The sequence below is a fragment of the Ranitomeya imitator genome, chromosome 3, assembly GCF_032444005.1.
Source record: "Ranitomeya imitator isolate aRanImi1 chromosome 3, aRanImi1.pri, whole genome shotgun sequence".
In the NCBI taxonomy this organism is placed as follows: Eukaryota; Metazoa; Chordata; class Amphibia; order Anura; family Dendrobatidae; genus Ranitomeya; species Ranitomeya imitator.
In genome coordinates, this window is record NC_091284.1 from 364,572,964 (window position 1) to 364,590,951 (window position 17,988).

Here is a 17,988-nt window from a genome sequence, read left to right on the forward strand (position 1 = left end):
ACCCCTACAATTAACACAGTGGAAAAAAAACTTTGTAAAAAATTATGATTTTTTTATCATACCTCTGGAAAGAAAATGTAATAAAACATGATCAAAAATATAAATGCAAAGAAAAATAAACCGCCATACAGCTTCATCAGTGGAAAAATAAAAAAGCTATAGCTCTCAGAATACATTAATACAAAACAATCGTTTTTCTATTAATTCTATTAAATAGATTTCAATGTGTAGAAGTGGCAAAACTATAAAAAAGGACAAAAATGCAGCATCGTTTTAATGATACGGACTTGAAGTAAAAAATTGACTGAATGCCATAAATATAAAACCTAAAAAAAATCATGAATTGCTGGCTTTTGTTCATTCTGCCTCTTAAAAATCTGACTAGAAAGAGATCAAAAAATGTTATGTGTGTAAAAATGGTACCAATAAAAATGTTGACTCATCCCACAAAAAGTAAGCCCTCACATGTCTCTGGTGGCAGATGCAGTTGTGCTCAAAATTCTACATACTCCAGAATAATTTTTGCTTTTTTTGTCCTTTTTTTCAGGGAATATGAATGATAACACCAAAACTTTTTCTCCACTCGTGGTTAGTGGCTGAGTGAAGCCATTTATTGTCAACCTACTCTACTGTGTTTTCTCTTTTTAAATCATGATGCCAACCCAAAACATCCAAATGACCCTGCTCAAAAGTTCACATATCCTGGTGATTTTGGCCTAACTACATGCACAGTAGTTGACACAAATGGTCTTGAGTGGCTGCTAAAGGTAACATCCTCCAACATCTTGTGTTGGTTTTTGCTGTTTTGGAACCTTGGCGGCTCTCCAAATGTGACATAGCAACCATTATCTATTCCAGAAAATTTAGCACTCCAAAAATCAAATAGAGCTCTTTCCCTTCCAATCTCTGCTCTGTGTCCAAACAAGAGTTTGTGACCACATATGTGGTATTCTTGTACTCAGGAGAAATTGCACAACATATTGTGCCATCTATTTTCTCCTGTTACCTTTGTGAAACTGAACAAATTGGGGCAAAAACAAATTTTGGGGGACAAAATTTTAATTTTCACAGTCCAGAATTTAAAAATTCCACAAAGCATCTGTGAGTTCAAAATGCTCACAATACCTCTAAATGAATTCCTTGAGGGGTATAGTTTTTCAAAATAGGGCCCTGTTTGGGTTTACACTGTTTAGAGACAACAGGGGTTCTGTAGACGTGACATGTTGTCCGCTATTTATTTCATACAATTTTGCACTCCAAAATTCAATTTGTGCTCCTTCCCTTAGCAACCCTGCTGTGTGCCCAAACAGTAGCTTCCCACTACATATTAGGTATTGGTGTACTCAGGAGAAATTGAACAACAAACTGCACAGTTGGTTATCTCCCGTCATCTTTGTGAAAATTAAAAAAAAACTGTTTTTTTTCAGCAACGACAGAAACAAGGCATATTGGGATCCCTTGTGTTAGGTGTCGAGTTCCCACCTCTGCACAGAGGGAATCTCGAACTATCTCCGCTGCAGTCTCCCATTCTTCTCTAGCCACAGTGGAGTCTGCTCAGTGGAGCTCAGGCTAATACTGGACGACTGGTTACTACTGCCCTTCCAGGCTCTGTTCTTGTAGCCAGCAATGTTCAGCAGCGAGCAGGTCTTTCTGGGACTAAGTCCAGATTTTCCCTTTCTGAGCATGCCCACGGGATGACATCCCATTGGAGGTCGGGGGTCACAGATAGATACTGCAGCTAATCCCCTTGGTCCTCTAGGAAGGTCCTAAAGGTGTTCTTCTGTGGCAGACTCCCATTGGTCCTTCTCGGAAGGTCTTGTGCTTGCTGCAGCTATAAATGGTTTGCATGGCCGCACGGCCACGCGCTAGTATACAATTGTTATCGTGTGTGTATTGATGAGTGCAAGTCGTTCCTTAAAAAAACCATCCCTTGTGTATGACTGTTCGCGTAAGGTGTATGGCTGCAATCTAGCGTCCGGCTGAATGTGCGCTTTTAGAGCATTTACCTTACCCAAGTCTGCCTGTTTAGTGGCGTCCTCTAGTGTGGCACAGCATGCACTTCTGTGCATATTAGTTACCTCTGATACCCCAATTGTCGTGTCAATCGCAAGAGGTCTACACTAACTCTAATCCTGTGTCCTGGGATAGAGTTCTGTGGTTCCTTGCTTGCGCTCTCTGTGCGGTACCGCGACCGTGTGACTTAACAGGGATCGCTTTCTTCATACAGGGTGAAGTTAACCCATGTGTGTATCCTCATTGTACCGCCATATAGTCCGTCTTAGCAGCAGGTTCTATCTCTGCACGGTGGACCCCGAGCTGCGAACGCACCTTATTATATCTATTTAATTATTTGGTGCGTTCCGCTAGCCCTAACACCTTGTTTTTTTGCATGTGAAATTAATAACAATGTTTTATTTGCATTAACATGAGCTTCTCTACCCTTAACAAAGCCAACCTGATCATTGCTAACACTTGAGGGTAGGTAGTGGGAGATCTGTGCTGCAATTATTTTAGAGAATATTTTAACATCTATATTAATTAAAGATATTTAACGACAATTAGGTCAGTCATTTGGTTATTTTGCATGCTTTGATAAAAACATTTTGCGAGCCTCAATTATTGGACAGCAAGTGGAGAGTCTTCTGAGATATTATTGAACACTTTTGCTAAAAATGATAATATCGGGTGCAAACATCTTATAAAATCTATTATTGAATCCATCTGGCTCAGGGCTCTTTCTAATAGGGAAGTACTTAATGACGTCTCCTTTCTCATGCTCAGTGAAAGCCTTGTTCAATATTTCCTGCTCAGGCGTCTGTATGGAAGGAATATTAGATGTTATGTCATGGTATTGTACTTGATTATTAGATAACAAGCCTTAATAGTAACGATATGCTTCAGCTATGTCAGTAGGGTTATGAATTTCATTTCTGGCCTGGGTGTCCCTTTTAATTTGAATACGTATGTCCTTTGCATGCATGGATGTAACCTCCTTGCCAATGATCAACCACATTTATCTGCAAATTCATACTAGTACTTTTGCATGTGATCTTGGTATTTTGTACAAGTTTCATCAGTTAAAGACCTTAGCTCTTTTCTAGCGATAAGCATGTTTGCCTATACCTGGAGGGAAGCAAATCCATTATGATGTTTGTCAAGGAGATCAATCCATTCAAGCAAATGGGAGACTTTAGCTGCTCTCTCTTTTATTTTAGCCTGGATCAATGTTTTATTAGTATCCCTCAGATGAACCATTTGAGTGTTTCTCATGAAAATGGCAAGGCAATTTTATCATGCTCAGGTATTCAACAGAAATCAATGTTATATTTTTATAAATTTTTTATTAAAACATATATAAAATCTTGAATCTAACATATATTTGTTATACAAAATAAGTTGCACTCTGTCATGTTAAAGCATGTAGACTTGGAATATATAAAATGCGAATAGCAATACTGCTCTGGATAATTATGTGCTAAGTGTCTCAATTCTTTCTTATTATCCATAGCAGTATTGCTATTCACATTGTATATATTCCATGTCTACATGCTTTAGCATGACAGAGTGCAACTTCTTTTGTATATTGTATATGGAGGTGGCTGCTCCTAGTATGCACCTCTTCACACTAGCTTGAAAGTGCAAAACAGTTTTGTTTTTTGTTATTTGTATGTTAGTTCTTTGACCGAGCACTCCGCCCTTCAGCATGTGGTAGTTTTAATTACAGCAGGATCCTACCTACCCATAAATACATGCTTTAAAGAGAGGTATCCATATTAACCAGGAATTTAGTCGCCAGCTTAAGGATGATATTCACAGTAGACATGTAGGGCCCCAGAAGTTTGAGACCATCTTGCCATTGGTTGCTGGGCATGCATAAATTGACGAAATTATATGCTAAGCATCTCAACATTTTCTTATTATCCATAGCAGTATAGCTATTCACATTTCATATATTCCATGTCTACATGCTTTAGCACGACAGAGTCCAACTTCTTTTGTAAATTGTATATGGAGGTGGCTGTTCCTAGTATGCACCTGTTCACACTAGCTTTGAAGTGCCAGTTACCAATATATATTTGTGTTAGATAAGCAACTATTACTTACATAGTAACTTTGGTAGCCTAAACTGGGGAAAGTCATAAAGTGACTGGTCATCCTGCTGATGAAGAAAGTCCCACTAAGCATATTTATGCAATAATTTTTAACTTGACCTTTATGAATGTCTCCAGAATTCACACAGAAAACATCTCACAGATTTGTTAATATCACTATACCAAAAAAACAATGTTTATGATATTGTGCTTGCTTCACATGCCCATGTAGTAACGTGCTAACAACATACATCTTAAAACAATGCATTAATAACTATCACGTAACAATGTCAGCCAGTGAAGACCTCTTAACTATGCAAGTCAAATAATCCCCACTTCCCTTTGAAAAAATGCAACTTTTGCCTTGTCATGCAAAAATCTTACATACTTATATGTTGTTCATGAATACTGTTAGAGATCAGTGCATCAATTTGGTTTGAATCAAATATGCTCTGAGGTCTTTTCAACCCCAAAGTATGATAACTAGAGAGCTGGGAAGTGGTAGAAAAATAATAAAATATTGTGCTCACCTGTCCTAGACTCACTTTCACTGCTACCAGAGTTTCCGGCTGGTTCTCTATTCTCTTCAGATTGTTTTTGGATTGGTCCTTTGATCAATCTTTGGCCCTGGTCTCCAGCAATATCTTGGCTTCAAGTGGTCAAGTGGATAGCGGCACACATTGAAGACACTTTATTATTACTGGAGAGTGTGGTCACTGGATCCTCGTTCTTGGAGGAGCCTTTCTGAAAGATTTGAGGTCCATGGTTTGGTTCTACAGAGTGCAGCATGCTAAATACATTCTTTTTTAAAAAGCTAATAGTGGAGCACTCAGAAGTGTAGAACATGTGTCTGTTAAGTGTGACAAGACCCTGTTTAACTGATTAACTGTATCAGTAGATTGTGTTGCCACTAACTCATGTTGAGAGACAACCAAGAGTGGTATGGCAGACTGTGGCCATGACTGGTGCCAAGTGCAGCTGCGTGTGTTTGTGCAAACATTGGATGAGTGCAGACACTGACAGCCATTTAAATGTACTATTCTGGTCTGAAAATTAAACCAAAGTGGACCGTGCAAGCTTTTTCAAACAGTCCATGAGAATTGTTAGTTACTTGACTAGCCTAATACACTAACAAGGGTCAGTGAGCTACCCAAGTACTATCAGATTTATAATTGGATAGCAGACAACTGATCTATATGCTCATCTGAACAAGCCCTCATGCATGCTATGAAGGAAAGAATTTGCGGTCAGAAAAAGCACTGGGCATATGGATAAGGACAGAAGGTTATTCCAACCGCACATTCAGCGTTTCCCACTCCCATACTACCTCCTCATCCCACCCTCTCTCTGTTGGAGTCCCCCAAGGCTCTGTTCTAGGACCCCTACTCTTCTCAATCTATACACTTGGCTTGGGACAACTCATAAAGTCCCATGGATTCCAGTACCACCTCTATGCTGACGACACTCAGATCTACCTCTCTGGCCCAGACGTCACCGCTCTGCTGTCCAGAATCCCAGAGTGCCTATCAGCCATATCCTCCTTCTTCTCCTCTCGCTTCCTCAAACTCAATGTGGACAAATCTGAACTCATCATCTTTCCTCCATCCCACAAATCTTCCTTACTTGACCTATCTATCGCAGTCAATGACATCATGCTTTCCCCTGTACCCGAAGTCCGCTGCCTCGGAGTAACCTTCGACTCTGCCCTGTCCTTCAAACCACACATCCAAGCTCTTTCCACCTCCTGTCGCCTCCAGCTCAAAAATATCTCCAGGATCCGTCCTTTCCTCAACCCCCAATCTACTAAAATGCTTGTGCACGCCCTCATCATTTCCCGCCTTGACTACTGCAACATCCTTTTCTGTGGCCTCCCTGCTAACACCTTTGCACCTCTCCAGTCCATCCTTAACTCTGCTGCCCGACTAATCCATCTCTCTCCTCGCTACTCCTCCGCTTCCCCCCTCTGCAAATCTTTTCACTGGCTCCCATTCCCTCAGCGTATCCAGTTCAAATTGCTAATACTGACCTACAAAGCCATCCACAACCTGTCTCCTCCATATATCTCTGAACTAATCTCTCGATATCTTCCCTCACGTGACCTCCGGTCCTCCCAAGACCTCCTTCTCTCCTCCACACTTATTCGCTCCTCATCCAATCGCCTCCAAGACTTCTCCCGAATATCCCCCATCCTCTGGAACTCTCTGCCCCAACACGTCCGACTATCAACCACAGTCGGATCCTTCAGACGGAACCTGAAAACTCATCTCTTCAGGAAAGCCTACAGCCTGCACTGACACCGCTGCTGCCTCATCACCAACGAAGCTACCGCCTCACCAACACCGGAGCTACCGCCTCACCAACACCGGAGCTCCTGCAACCCTCAACCTACTGACTCCTTCCCCATAATCCTGTAGAATGTAAGCCCGCAAGGGCAGGGTCCTCGCCCCTCTGTATCAGTCCGTCATTGTTAGTTTGTTTACTGTATGTGATATTTGTAACTTGTATGTAACCCCTTCTCATGTACAGCACCATGGAATCAATGGTGCTATATAAATAAATAATAATAATAATAATAATAATAATAATAATAATAATAAAATATACAAACCTTTATCAAAATGCTGAAAACACAACGCGTTTCGGCAGCTGAAGATCTGCAGGACCTGTGATCATGTGGTCTAGTCACATGTCAGCTTGGATTCCACAACCCATAGGTTGACGGCCAGCTCTCTACTCACCGCAGGCTTTTCCTGTGGTTATGCAAGGTTTTAAAACCTGGACAGGTGAGTGGATCTCCGATTATTGTACATTCCTCTTGATCATCAGTTGTAATCCTAGGAGTGCCCCCTTGCTATGTTTTTTATTACTCATGCATGCTATGGCTCCTATGACAACTTGACTCCTGGCCCATGTTTTACACCCATTTACCAGTTTGCCAGTCATGAAAGTCCTCATGTGCTTGCACTATGCTTTTTGACCCCTTCCTAGCTAGGTGATTTTTATTTCTATGTGGCCATTTTTTCACCTCCTCTTTCAAGTACCATAACTTACTTATTTTTCCATTACCATTTTTGCATGATTAGTTGAAGTTTTGAATGACACACAATTTAGCGTATAATGTCCAAGAATATGGGGAAAAAATCTCGGTGTGGTTGAAAAGCAAAATAAAATATACCGTACCTTTTATATGCTATGTACTGGCTATTGGGCACGCTGCAGCGAGGCGATTTAACTACTCCCACTCAGACAGGAACAATAATTATCAACGCCGCAGTCGCTACAACGACTCCCAACTACCCAGTACAAACGTATGCTGCCACCAGCTTCGATTAAACGGGTCTGAAGCTAACCCAAAACAGTAGCGTAATTCCCTTCAGAAGACTTAGGGTACGTTTTTAGAACAGGAAGAACGAACTAGTACTTTAAATATTTTTACTCCGAAAGATAAGGCAGTGTTTATAAAAAGTTATTTAAAGATGTTACAATATGAGACAATTGAAAATATGTACAAAGGTAATTATAAAAAAACAGGGATTACATGAGAAATCAACTCTTACATGTGTTCAGAGCATTGCAGGCAACCAGGCTAGTTGGTGAAGTTTCCATCTGTCCCAGTGCATCAGGCTAGCAGTCAGGGCTTCCCAGGTAGAAAACTCACTGCTGGGGTCTGTCAGAAACTTATAAACCACAGCCCATGGCATCACTAACAGGGCTGGCTTCCTTAGACCCTCCTACCTCTTCAGCCTTAGTAAATTTCATACAAGTTTGTCTAATGCCTGTATCTCCGCTACAGAACATGTCAGAATCATAACACACCCAGCATTCATCTTGTATTAGGATTTGCTCTCTATAGATACTAAACTCAGGCTAGTAGGGACACTCCATTCCAGCGTAATCCGTACTCTGTCCCTGTTGGACTTGGAGACTCCTGCTTACAGTGATGAATAGATGTGCCGATGGACGTTAGCAATATGTATTTATTATTCTCTTAGCCCAAGTCGTTGGCCCAGAATCTTATAATATTAGAACAAAAACTCTCATGGATTTTGGAGCCATCTATACCAGTTTCAGCTAGTGCAGTTGGGAGGGGGACGAGTAACTTGCTTCGAGCCTGGAATTTATGGCCAGGGCAATAAAACCCCCTTCTACCATACATTCTGAAGCACACAGAGAAGCAAAGAGAGCCAAAGAGAGAAGGGGGGTTTAGCCCACAGCATGGGCTGAAGGGCAAAGCTACAAATCATATTATATTTCATACAATATCGTGACACATCCCCCTTTTGGTCTGCTCTCCGGAGGCAGAACCCCTCGGTATGCCTCCATGCGCACCTCAGTAGGTTCCCCCTGGCAGGACAGTCCATCTGCATTTCCATGCTCCAAATCAAACTGCTGAAGGGCAAGGCACCAGCGTAGCAACCTGCCGTTGGTTCCACACATGGCGTTTAGCCAGCGCAGAGGGTTGTGGTCGGTCACCACGGTGAAGGTGCGACCGTACAAGTAGGGCTGCAAGCGTTGCAGGGCCCAGACTATGGCCAGGCACTCCTTCTCGATGGTGGAGTAGGCCACTTCCCTTTGCAAAAGTTTCCGGCTCAGGTACAACACGGGGTGCTCTTGGTCCTCCGAGTCAACCTGGCTGAGTGCAGCACCGAGGCCAAACTCGCTGGCACCAGTCTGTACCAAGAACAGTCGACTGCTTTTGACTACTTGCAACACAGGGGCGTTGCACAGTGCTGTTTTCAAGAGCCTGGAAGGCCCCCTCACAGCCGTCGGTCCAGTTGATGATGTGGGGTAGCTTATTCCTGATGAGGTCCGTCAAGGGTTTTGCCAGGCTACTATAGTGCTGTACGAAGCGCCTATAGTATCCTGCAGTGCCCAGGAATGACATCACCTGTTTCTTGGTCCCGGGAGTGGGCCAGTTCACGATCGCGCCCACTTTCTCAGGCTCTGGCTTTAGGGTGCCTCCGCCTACCCAGTGCCCCAGGTAGTGGACCTCCATCATGCCCATCTGGCACTTTCCCGGCTTGATAGTCAGTCCTGCTTGGTGAATTTGCCTGAGCACCTCCTCGAGATGCCTTCTCTCGCTTTGACTACTGCAACCTCCTGCTCTGTGGCCTCCCCTCTAACACTCTCGCACCCCTCCATTTTATTGTAAACTCTGCTGCCCAACTAATCCACCTGTCCCCCCGCTATTCCCCGACCTCTCCCCTCTGTCAATCCCTTCACTGGCTCCCCATTGCCCAGAGACTCCACTACAAAACCCTAACCAAGATGTACAAAGCCATCCACAACCTGTCTCCTCCATACATCTGTGACCTCATCTCCCGGTACTTACCTACACGCAGCCTCCGATCCTCACAAGATCTCCTTCTCTACTCCCATCTTATCTCCTCTTCCCACAATTGTATACAAGATTTCTCTCGTGTATCACCCCTACTCTGGATTCCTCTAACACAACACATCAGACTCTCGCCTACCATCGAAACCTAAGAACCTGAAGACCCACCTCTTCTGACAAGCCTACAACCAACAGTAACACCAATCGACCAAACCGCTGCATGACCAGCTCTATCCTCACCTACTGTATTCTCACCCATCCCTTGTAGATTGTGAGCCTTCGCGGGCAGGGTCCTCACTCCTTCCGTGCCAGTTATGACTTGTATTTTTAAGATTATTGTACTTGTTTTTATTATGTATACCCCTCCTCACATGTAAAGCGCCATAGAATAAATGGAGCTATAACAATAAATAATAATAATAAATATGTATATATTTTTTTTTTTTAACCCCTTCCCGACCTTTGACGCATACGCTGCGTCATGAAAGTCGGTGCCATTCCGACCCATGACGCAGCATATGCGTCATGGAAAGATCGCGTCCCTGCAGATCGAGTGAAAGGGTTAACTCCCATTTCACCCGATCTGCAGGGACAGGGGGAGTGGTAGTTTAGCCCAGGGGGGTGGCTTCACCCCCTCGTGGCTACGATCGCTCTGATTGGCTGTTGAAAGTGAAACTGCCAATCAGAGCGATTTGTAATATTTCACCTAAAAAAATGGTGAAATATTACAATCCAGCCATGGCCGATGCTGCAATATCATCGGCCATGGCTGGACACACTAATGTGCACCCACCCCACCCCTCCGATCGCCCCCCCCAGCCCCCCGATCTGTGGTCTGCTCCCCTCGGTCCTGTGCTCCGCTCCCCCGTCCTCCTGCCCGCTCCCCCCATGCTCCAATCACACCCCCCGTGCTCCAATCAAACCCCCCCGCACTCCGATCCCCCCCGCACAGCGATCCCCCCCCCCCGCACAGCGATTCCCCCCCCGTGCTCCGATCCACCCGCCCGCACAGCGATCCCCCACTCCGTGCTCCAATCCACCCCCCTGTGTTCCGATCCACCCCCTCGTGCTCCGACGCCCCCCCTGTGCCCTGATCTCCCCCCCTTATACTTACCGGGCCTCCCGGGGACCGTCCGTCTTCTTTCCTGGGCGCCACCATCTTCCAAAATGGCGGGCGCATGTGCAGTGCGCCCGCCGAATCTGCCGGCCGGCAGATTCGTTCCAGAGTGAATTTTGATCACTGAGATAGGTTATATCTCAGTGATCAAAAAAAAAAAAAAGTAAATGACCCCCCCCCCCTTTGTCACCCCCATAGGTAGGGACAATAAAGAAAATAATTTTTTTTTTCCACTAAGGTTGGGGTAAGAACTAGGGTTAGGGTTAGGGTTAGGGGTAGGGTTAGGGTTAGGGGTAGGGTTAGGGGTAGGGTTAGGGGTAGGGTTAGGGGTAGGGTTAGGGTTAGGGGTAGGGTTAGGGTTAGGGTTTCGGTATGTGCACACGTATTCTGGTCCTCTGCGGATTTTTCCACTGCGGATTTGATAAATCCGCAGTGCTCAACCGCTGCGGATTTATGCGGATTTACCATGTTTTTTCTGCGCATTTCAATGCGGTTTTACAACAGCGATTTTCTATTTGAGCAGTTGTAAAACCGCTGCAGAATCCGCAGAAAGAAGTGACATGCTGCGGAATGTAAACCGCTGCGTTTCCGTGCAGTTTTTCTGCAGCATGTGTACAGCGATTTTTGTTTTCCATAGGTTTGCATTGAACTGTAAACTCATGGGAAACTGCTGCGGATCCGCAGCGTTTTCCGCAGCGTGTGCACATACCTTTAGAATTAGGCTATGTGCACACGGTGCGGATTTGGCTGCGGATCCGCAGCGGATTGGCCGCTGCGGATTCGCAGCAGTGTTCCATCAGGTTTACAGTACCATGTAAACATATGGAAAGACAAATCCGCTGTGCCCATGGTGCGGAAAATACCGCGCGGGAACGCTGCGTTGTATTTTCCGCAGCATGTCAATTCTTTGTGCGGATTCCGCAGCGTTTTACACCTGTTCCTCAATAGGAATCCGCAGGTGAAATCCGCACAAAAAACACTGGAAATCCACGGTAAATCCGCAGGTAAAACGCAGTGCCTTTTACCCACGGATTTTTCAAAAATGGTGCTGAAAAATCTCATACGAATCCGCAACGTTGGCACATAGCCTTAGGGCTAGGGTTGGGTTGGAATTAGGGTTGTGGTTAGGGTTAGGGGTGTGTTGGGGTTACGGGTGTGTTGGGGTTAGGGTTGTGATTAGGGTTACGGCTACAGTTGGGATAAGGGTTAGGGGTGTGTTGGAGTTAGAATTGAGGGGTTTCCACTGTTTAGGCACATCAGGGGGTTTCCAAACGCAACATGGCGCCACCATTGATTCCAGCCAATCTTGTATTCAAAAAGTCAAATGGTGCTCCCTCACTTCTGAGCCCCGACGTGCACCCAAACAGTGCTTTACCCCCACATATGGGGTACCAGCATACTCAGGACAAACTGCGCAACAATTACTGGGGTCCAATTTCTCCTGTTACCCTTGTGAAAATAAAGAAATGCTTGCAAAAACATCATTTTTGAGGAAAGAAAAATGATTTTTTATTTTCACGGCTCTGCGTTGTAAACGTCTGTGAAGCACTTGGGGGTTCAAAGTGCTCACCACATATCTAGATAAGTTCCTTGGGGGGTCTAGTTTCTAAAATGGGGTCACTTGTGGGGGGTTTCTACTGTTTAGGCACACCAGGGGCTCTGCAAACGCAATGTGACGCCCGCAGACCATTCCATCAAAGTCTGCATTTCAAAAGTCACTACTTCCCTTCTGAGCCCCGACGTGTGCCCAAACAGTGGTTTACCCCCACACATGGGGTATCAGCGTACTCAGGAGAAACTGGACAACAACTTTTGGGGTCCAATTTCTCCTGTAACTCTTGGGAAAATAAAAAATTCTGGGCTAAATAATTATTTTTGAGGAAAGAAAACGTATTTATTATTTTCACGGCTCTGCATTATAAACTTCTATGAAGCACTTGGGGGTTCAAAGTGCTCACCACACATCTAGATAAGTTCCTTTCGGGGTCTAGTTTCCAAAATGGGGTCACTTGTGGGGGGTTTCTATTGTTTAGGCACATCAGGGGCTCTGCAAACGCAACGTGACGCCCGCAGAGCATTCCATCAAAGTCTGCATTTCAAAACGTCACTACTTCAATTCCGAGCCCCGGCATGTGCCCAAACAGTAGTTTACCCCCACATATGGGGTATCACCATACTCAGGAGAAACTGGACAACAAATATTGGGGTCAAATTTCTCCTGTTACCCTTGGGAAAATTTAAAAATTCTTGGCTAAATAATTATTTTTGAGGAAAGAAAACGTATTTATTATTTTCACGGCTCTGCATTATAAACTTCTGTGAAGCACTTGGGGGTTCAAAGTGCTCACCACACATCTAGATAAGTTCCTTTCGGGGTCTAGTTTCCAAAATGGGGTCACTTGTGGGGGGTTTCTACTGTTAAGCCACATCAGGGGCTCTGCAAACGCAACGTGACGCCCACAGAGCATTCCATCAAAGTCTGCATTTCAAAACGTCACTACTTCACTTCCGAGTCTCGGCATGTGCCCAAACAGTGGTTTACCCCCACATATGAGGTATCAGCGTACTCAGGAGAAACTGGACAACAACTTTTGGGATCCAATTTCTCCTGTAACCCTTGGGAAAAGAAAAAATTCTGGGCTAAATAATTATTTTTGAGGAAAGAAAACGTATTTATTATTTTCACGGCTCTGCATTATAAACTTCTATGAAGCACTTGGGGGTTCAAAGTGCTCACCACACATCTAGATAAGTTCCTTTCGGGGTCTAGTTTCCAAAATGGGGTCACTTGTGGGGGGTTTCTACTGTTAAGCCACATCAGGGGCTCTGCAAACGCAACGTGACGCCCACAGAGCATTCCATCAAAGTCTGCATTTCAAAATGTCACTACTTCACTTCCGAGCCCCGGCATGTGCCCAAACAGTGGTTTACCCCCACATATGGGGTATCAGCGTACTCAGGAGAAACTGGACAACAACTTTTGGGGTCAAATTTCTCCTGTTACCCTTTGTAAAATAAAAAATTGCAGGCTAAAAGATCATTTTTGAGAAAATAATTTTTTTTTTATTTTCATGGCTCTGCGTTATAAACTTCTGTGAAGCACTTGGGGGTTCAAAGTCCTCACCACACATCTAGATTAGTTCCTTTGGGGGTCTAGTTTCCAAAATGGGGTCATTTCTGGGGGATCTCCAATGTTTAGGTACACAGGGGCTCTCCAAACGTGACATGGTGTCCACTAATGATTGGAGCTAATTTTCCATTTAAAAAGCCAAAAGGCGTGCCATCCCTTCCGAGCCCTGCCGTGCGCCCAAACAGTGGTTTACCCCCACATATGGGGTATCATCGTACTCAGGACAAACTGGACAACAATATTTGGGGTCCAATTTCTCCTATTATCCTTGGCAAAATAGGAAATTCCAGGCTAAAAAATCATTTTTTAGGAAAGAAAAATTATTTTTTATTTTCATGGCTCTGCGTTATAAACTTCTGTGAAGCACCTGGGGGTTTAAAGTGCTCAATATGCATCTAGATAAGTTCCTTGGGGGGTCTAGTTTCCAAAATGGGGTCACTTGTGGGGGAGCTCCAATGCATAGGCACACAGGGGCTCTCCAAACGCGACATGGTGTCCGCTAACAATTGGAGCTAATTTTCCATTCAAAAAGTCAAATGGCGCGCCTTCCCTTCCGAGCCCTGCCGTGTGCCCAAACAGTGGTTTACCCCCACATATGAGGTATCGGCGTACTCGGGAGAAATTGCCCAACAAATTTTATGATCCATTTTATCCTACTGCCGATGTGAAAATGAAAAAATTGAGGCGAAAATAATTGTTTTGTGAAAAAAAAGTACTTTTTCATTTTTACAGATCAATTTATGAAGCACCTGAGGGTTTAAAGTGCTCACTAGGCATCTAAATAAGTTCCTTGGGGGGTCTAGTTTCCAAAATGGGGTCACTTGTGGGGGAGCGCCAATGTTTAGGCACACAAGAGCTCTCCAAACGCGACATGGTGTCCGCTAACGATGGAAATAATTTTTCATTCAAAAAGTCAAATGGCGCTCCTTCCCTTCCGAGCCTTACCATGTGCCCAAACAGTGGTTTACCCCAACATATGAGGTATCGGCGTACTCAGGAGAAATTGCCCAACACATTTTAGGATCCATTTTATCCTGTTGCCCATGTGAAAATGAAAAAATTGAGGCTAAAATAATTTTTTTGTGAAAAAAAAGTACTTTTTCATTTTTACGGATCAATTTGTGAAGCACCTGGGGGTTCAAAGTGCTCACTATGCATCTAGATAAGTTCCTTGGGGCGTCTAGTTTCCAAAATGGGGTCACTTGTGGGGGAGCTCCAATTTTTAGGCACACGGGGGCTCTCCAAACGTGACATGGTGTCCGCTAAAGAGTGGAGCCAATTTTTGATTCAAAAAGTCAAATGGCGCTCCTTCCCTTCCAAACCCTGCCGTGCGCCCAAACAGTGGTTTACCCCCACATATGAGGTATCAGCGTACTCAGGACAAATTGGACAACAACTTTCGTGGTTCAGTTTCTCCTTTTACCATTGGGAAAATAAAAAAATTGTTGCTAAAAGATAATTTTTGTGACTAAAAAGTTAAATGTTCATTTTTTCCTTCCATGTTGCTTCTGCTGCTGTGAAGCACCTGAAGGGTTAATAAACTTCTTGAATGTGGTTTTGAGTACCTTGAGGGGTGCAGTTTTTAGAATGGTGTCACTTTTGGGTATTTTCAGCCATATAGACCCCTCAAACTGACTTCAAATGTGAGGTGGTCCCTAAAAAAAATGGTTTTGTAAATTTCGTTGTAAAAATGACAAATCGCTGGTCAAATTTTAACCCTTATAACTTCCTAACAAAAAAAAATTTTGTTTCCAAAATTGTGCTTATGTAAAGTAAACATGTGGGAAATGTTATTTATTAACTATTTTGTGTCACATATCTCTCTGGTTTAACAGAATAAAAATTCAAAATGTGAAAATTGCGAAATTTTCAAAATTTTTGCCAAATTTCCGTTTTTATCACAAATAAACGCAGAATTTATTGACCTAAATTTACCACTAACATGAAGCCCAATATGTCACGAAAAAACAATCTCAGAACCGCTAGGATCCGTTGAAGCGTTCCTGAGTTATTACCTCATAAAGGGACACTGGTCAGAATTGCAAAAAACGGCAAGGTCTTTAAGGTCAAAATAGGCTGGGTCATGAAGGGGTTAATGTCTTTATTGCTATTGGGGATAAGAGGAGAGATTTGAAAATGTTTCTAATTTTTATCTTTTTTTTTTTTAGTGCTCTAATGGGATATGAACCTTTGTGTTAGAGGTCGAGTTCCCGCTTCTGCACAGGGGGAATCTCGAGCCATCTCCACTGCGGTCTCCCATTCTGTTCCAGCCGCAGTGGAGTCTGCTCAGCAAAGACGTCGGTCCCAGCGTCTTGCTCAATCTCACTCTGTTCTAAGAGCTACTGCTGCTTCTCCAGCTCCTGCCATTAAAGCCAGTACTGGTCAGCAGCAAGCGGACTTCTCTGGGACTAAGTCCTTGTCTGCACATACTGAGCATGCCCAGGGCAAGATCTCCCGTTGGAGATCGAGGGTCAGGTGCTCAGGCTCTGCGGCACATTCCATTGGTCCTCTTGGCAGGTCTTGGAAGGGCAAAAGTTCTGTAGCCACTTCCTGTGCTGCAACTATATAAACTGCGCATGACCGCACGGCCATGCGCTAGTATTGTCTCATAATGATATATGTGTGTGTGTAGATGGATGTATGTCGATGGATGAAAGCTCCTAAATATCCCTCCCTAGAGTTGTTGTCTGCTCGCGGATGTTGGTAGCTATCTAGCGCCCGACTAACCATCTGCACGATACACACATTACAGCGTCCTCTTGCTGTGTTCGCCTGTACGGCGCCGTGCGCTTGCCTTGCGCTTTCCATACACAAGCCTGTGTGGTTGGTGGCGTCCGTCAGTGCGGCATTGCTCGCACTCCTGTGCATTTATATATTTCTAATTAGTTTCCTTACACACCCAGTTGTGGTGTAGTGCCAGCAAGGGTCTAATCGGACTTCAATCCCTGTTGGGGTTAAGTACGCTGACTGCTTGCTCGCACTTTAGGTGCGGTACTGCGGTCCTGTGACGCAACAGGATTGCTTCCTTCACGCTGGGTGAGGTTGAACCCACGTGTGTTTACTTTAGTGTACCGCCAGATAGTCTGCAATTTACTAGCAGCGGGTTTTCACCTGCACGGTGGACCTCGGACTGCGAACGCATCTAAATCATCTTTCTGGGTGCGTTCCGCCAGTCCTAACACTTTGATTGTCCACAAGTTCGATATGTTGCAGTACAAATGCAGTTAAATATAAAAAGATAATCTTGATTGTGGGATGCCATGGTTACAACGGAGGCAAAGGTTCATTGAATGTCTCACCCTTGGGGTTTACACACTTTAACCTATTAATGATACAGACAATTTTCAATTTTGTGATTTTTTTCCTGTCCTTTTTCAAATAGCCATTTTTTTTTATTTCTACACAAATATACAGTAGATGTATGAGGGCTCATTTTTTTGCAGGACAAGTTTATTTCTAAATAACAACTTTTTTTGTACCATATAGAGTAAGAGAAGATGGCAAAAATACCCAATGGAGTGAACTGGTGAAAGAACTGCAATTCAGCCATAGTTTTTTTAGTTATATTTTTTAACATTAATTGTGCAATACAAATGCCTTGACAAAATGATTCTCTAGATCAATGATCCCCAGCCTTTTTTACCCTAAGAGTCACATTTCTCTTTGAGAGATGGTAGCGAGACACAATCTGTGTGAAGAAATCACAGACATCATAATGCAACCAATCATGGATAGCTAGTCATTAAAATGTTATCACTAGTCATAGAGGGTCATTCTTGGATTTCCAGGCTAATGTGAGTTAGTGCAGGGGTGTCAAACTGCATTCCTCAAGGGCTGCAAACAGGTCATGTTTTCAGGACTTCCTTGATAATTTAATCACCTACACAGATAATGATTACAGCACCTTGTGCAATGCTAAGGAAATCTTGAAAGCCCGCATGGTTTGCGGCCCTCGAGGAATGCAGTTTGACACCCCTGAGTTAGTGGATTAGTGTATCTACTACTCTTTCCAATGCTACATTCTTATAGCTGTTGGAAAACTTGGATCAGTCATGTCCACAAATTTAGAAATTGACTTGTTCTGTATGCAGCTCTATCTGATTGTCCACATAGTGGTCGGCCGCAGTAACAATCTGCTATTTCCTTGCATTGGTTGGCCAGTAGATCAAACCAGACTACTGCTTTCTGCAATTTTTTGCCCAGCGCTAAGGTTAACATTTGATAGAACGTGGGCCAAAAATAAGTTTGAAAGTAGCTTAAAGTATAACCGTCATTTTATTTTTTATTCCATAAATCAAGCCTACACATGAAAATA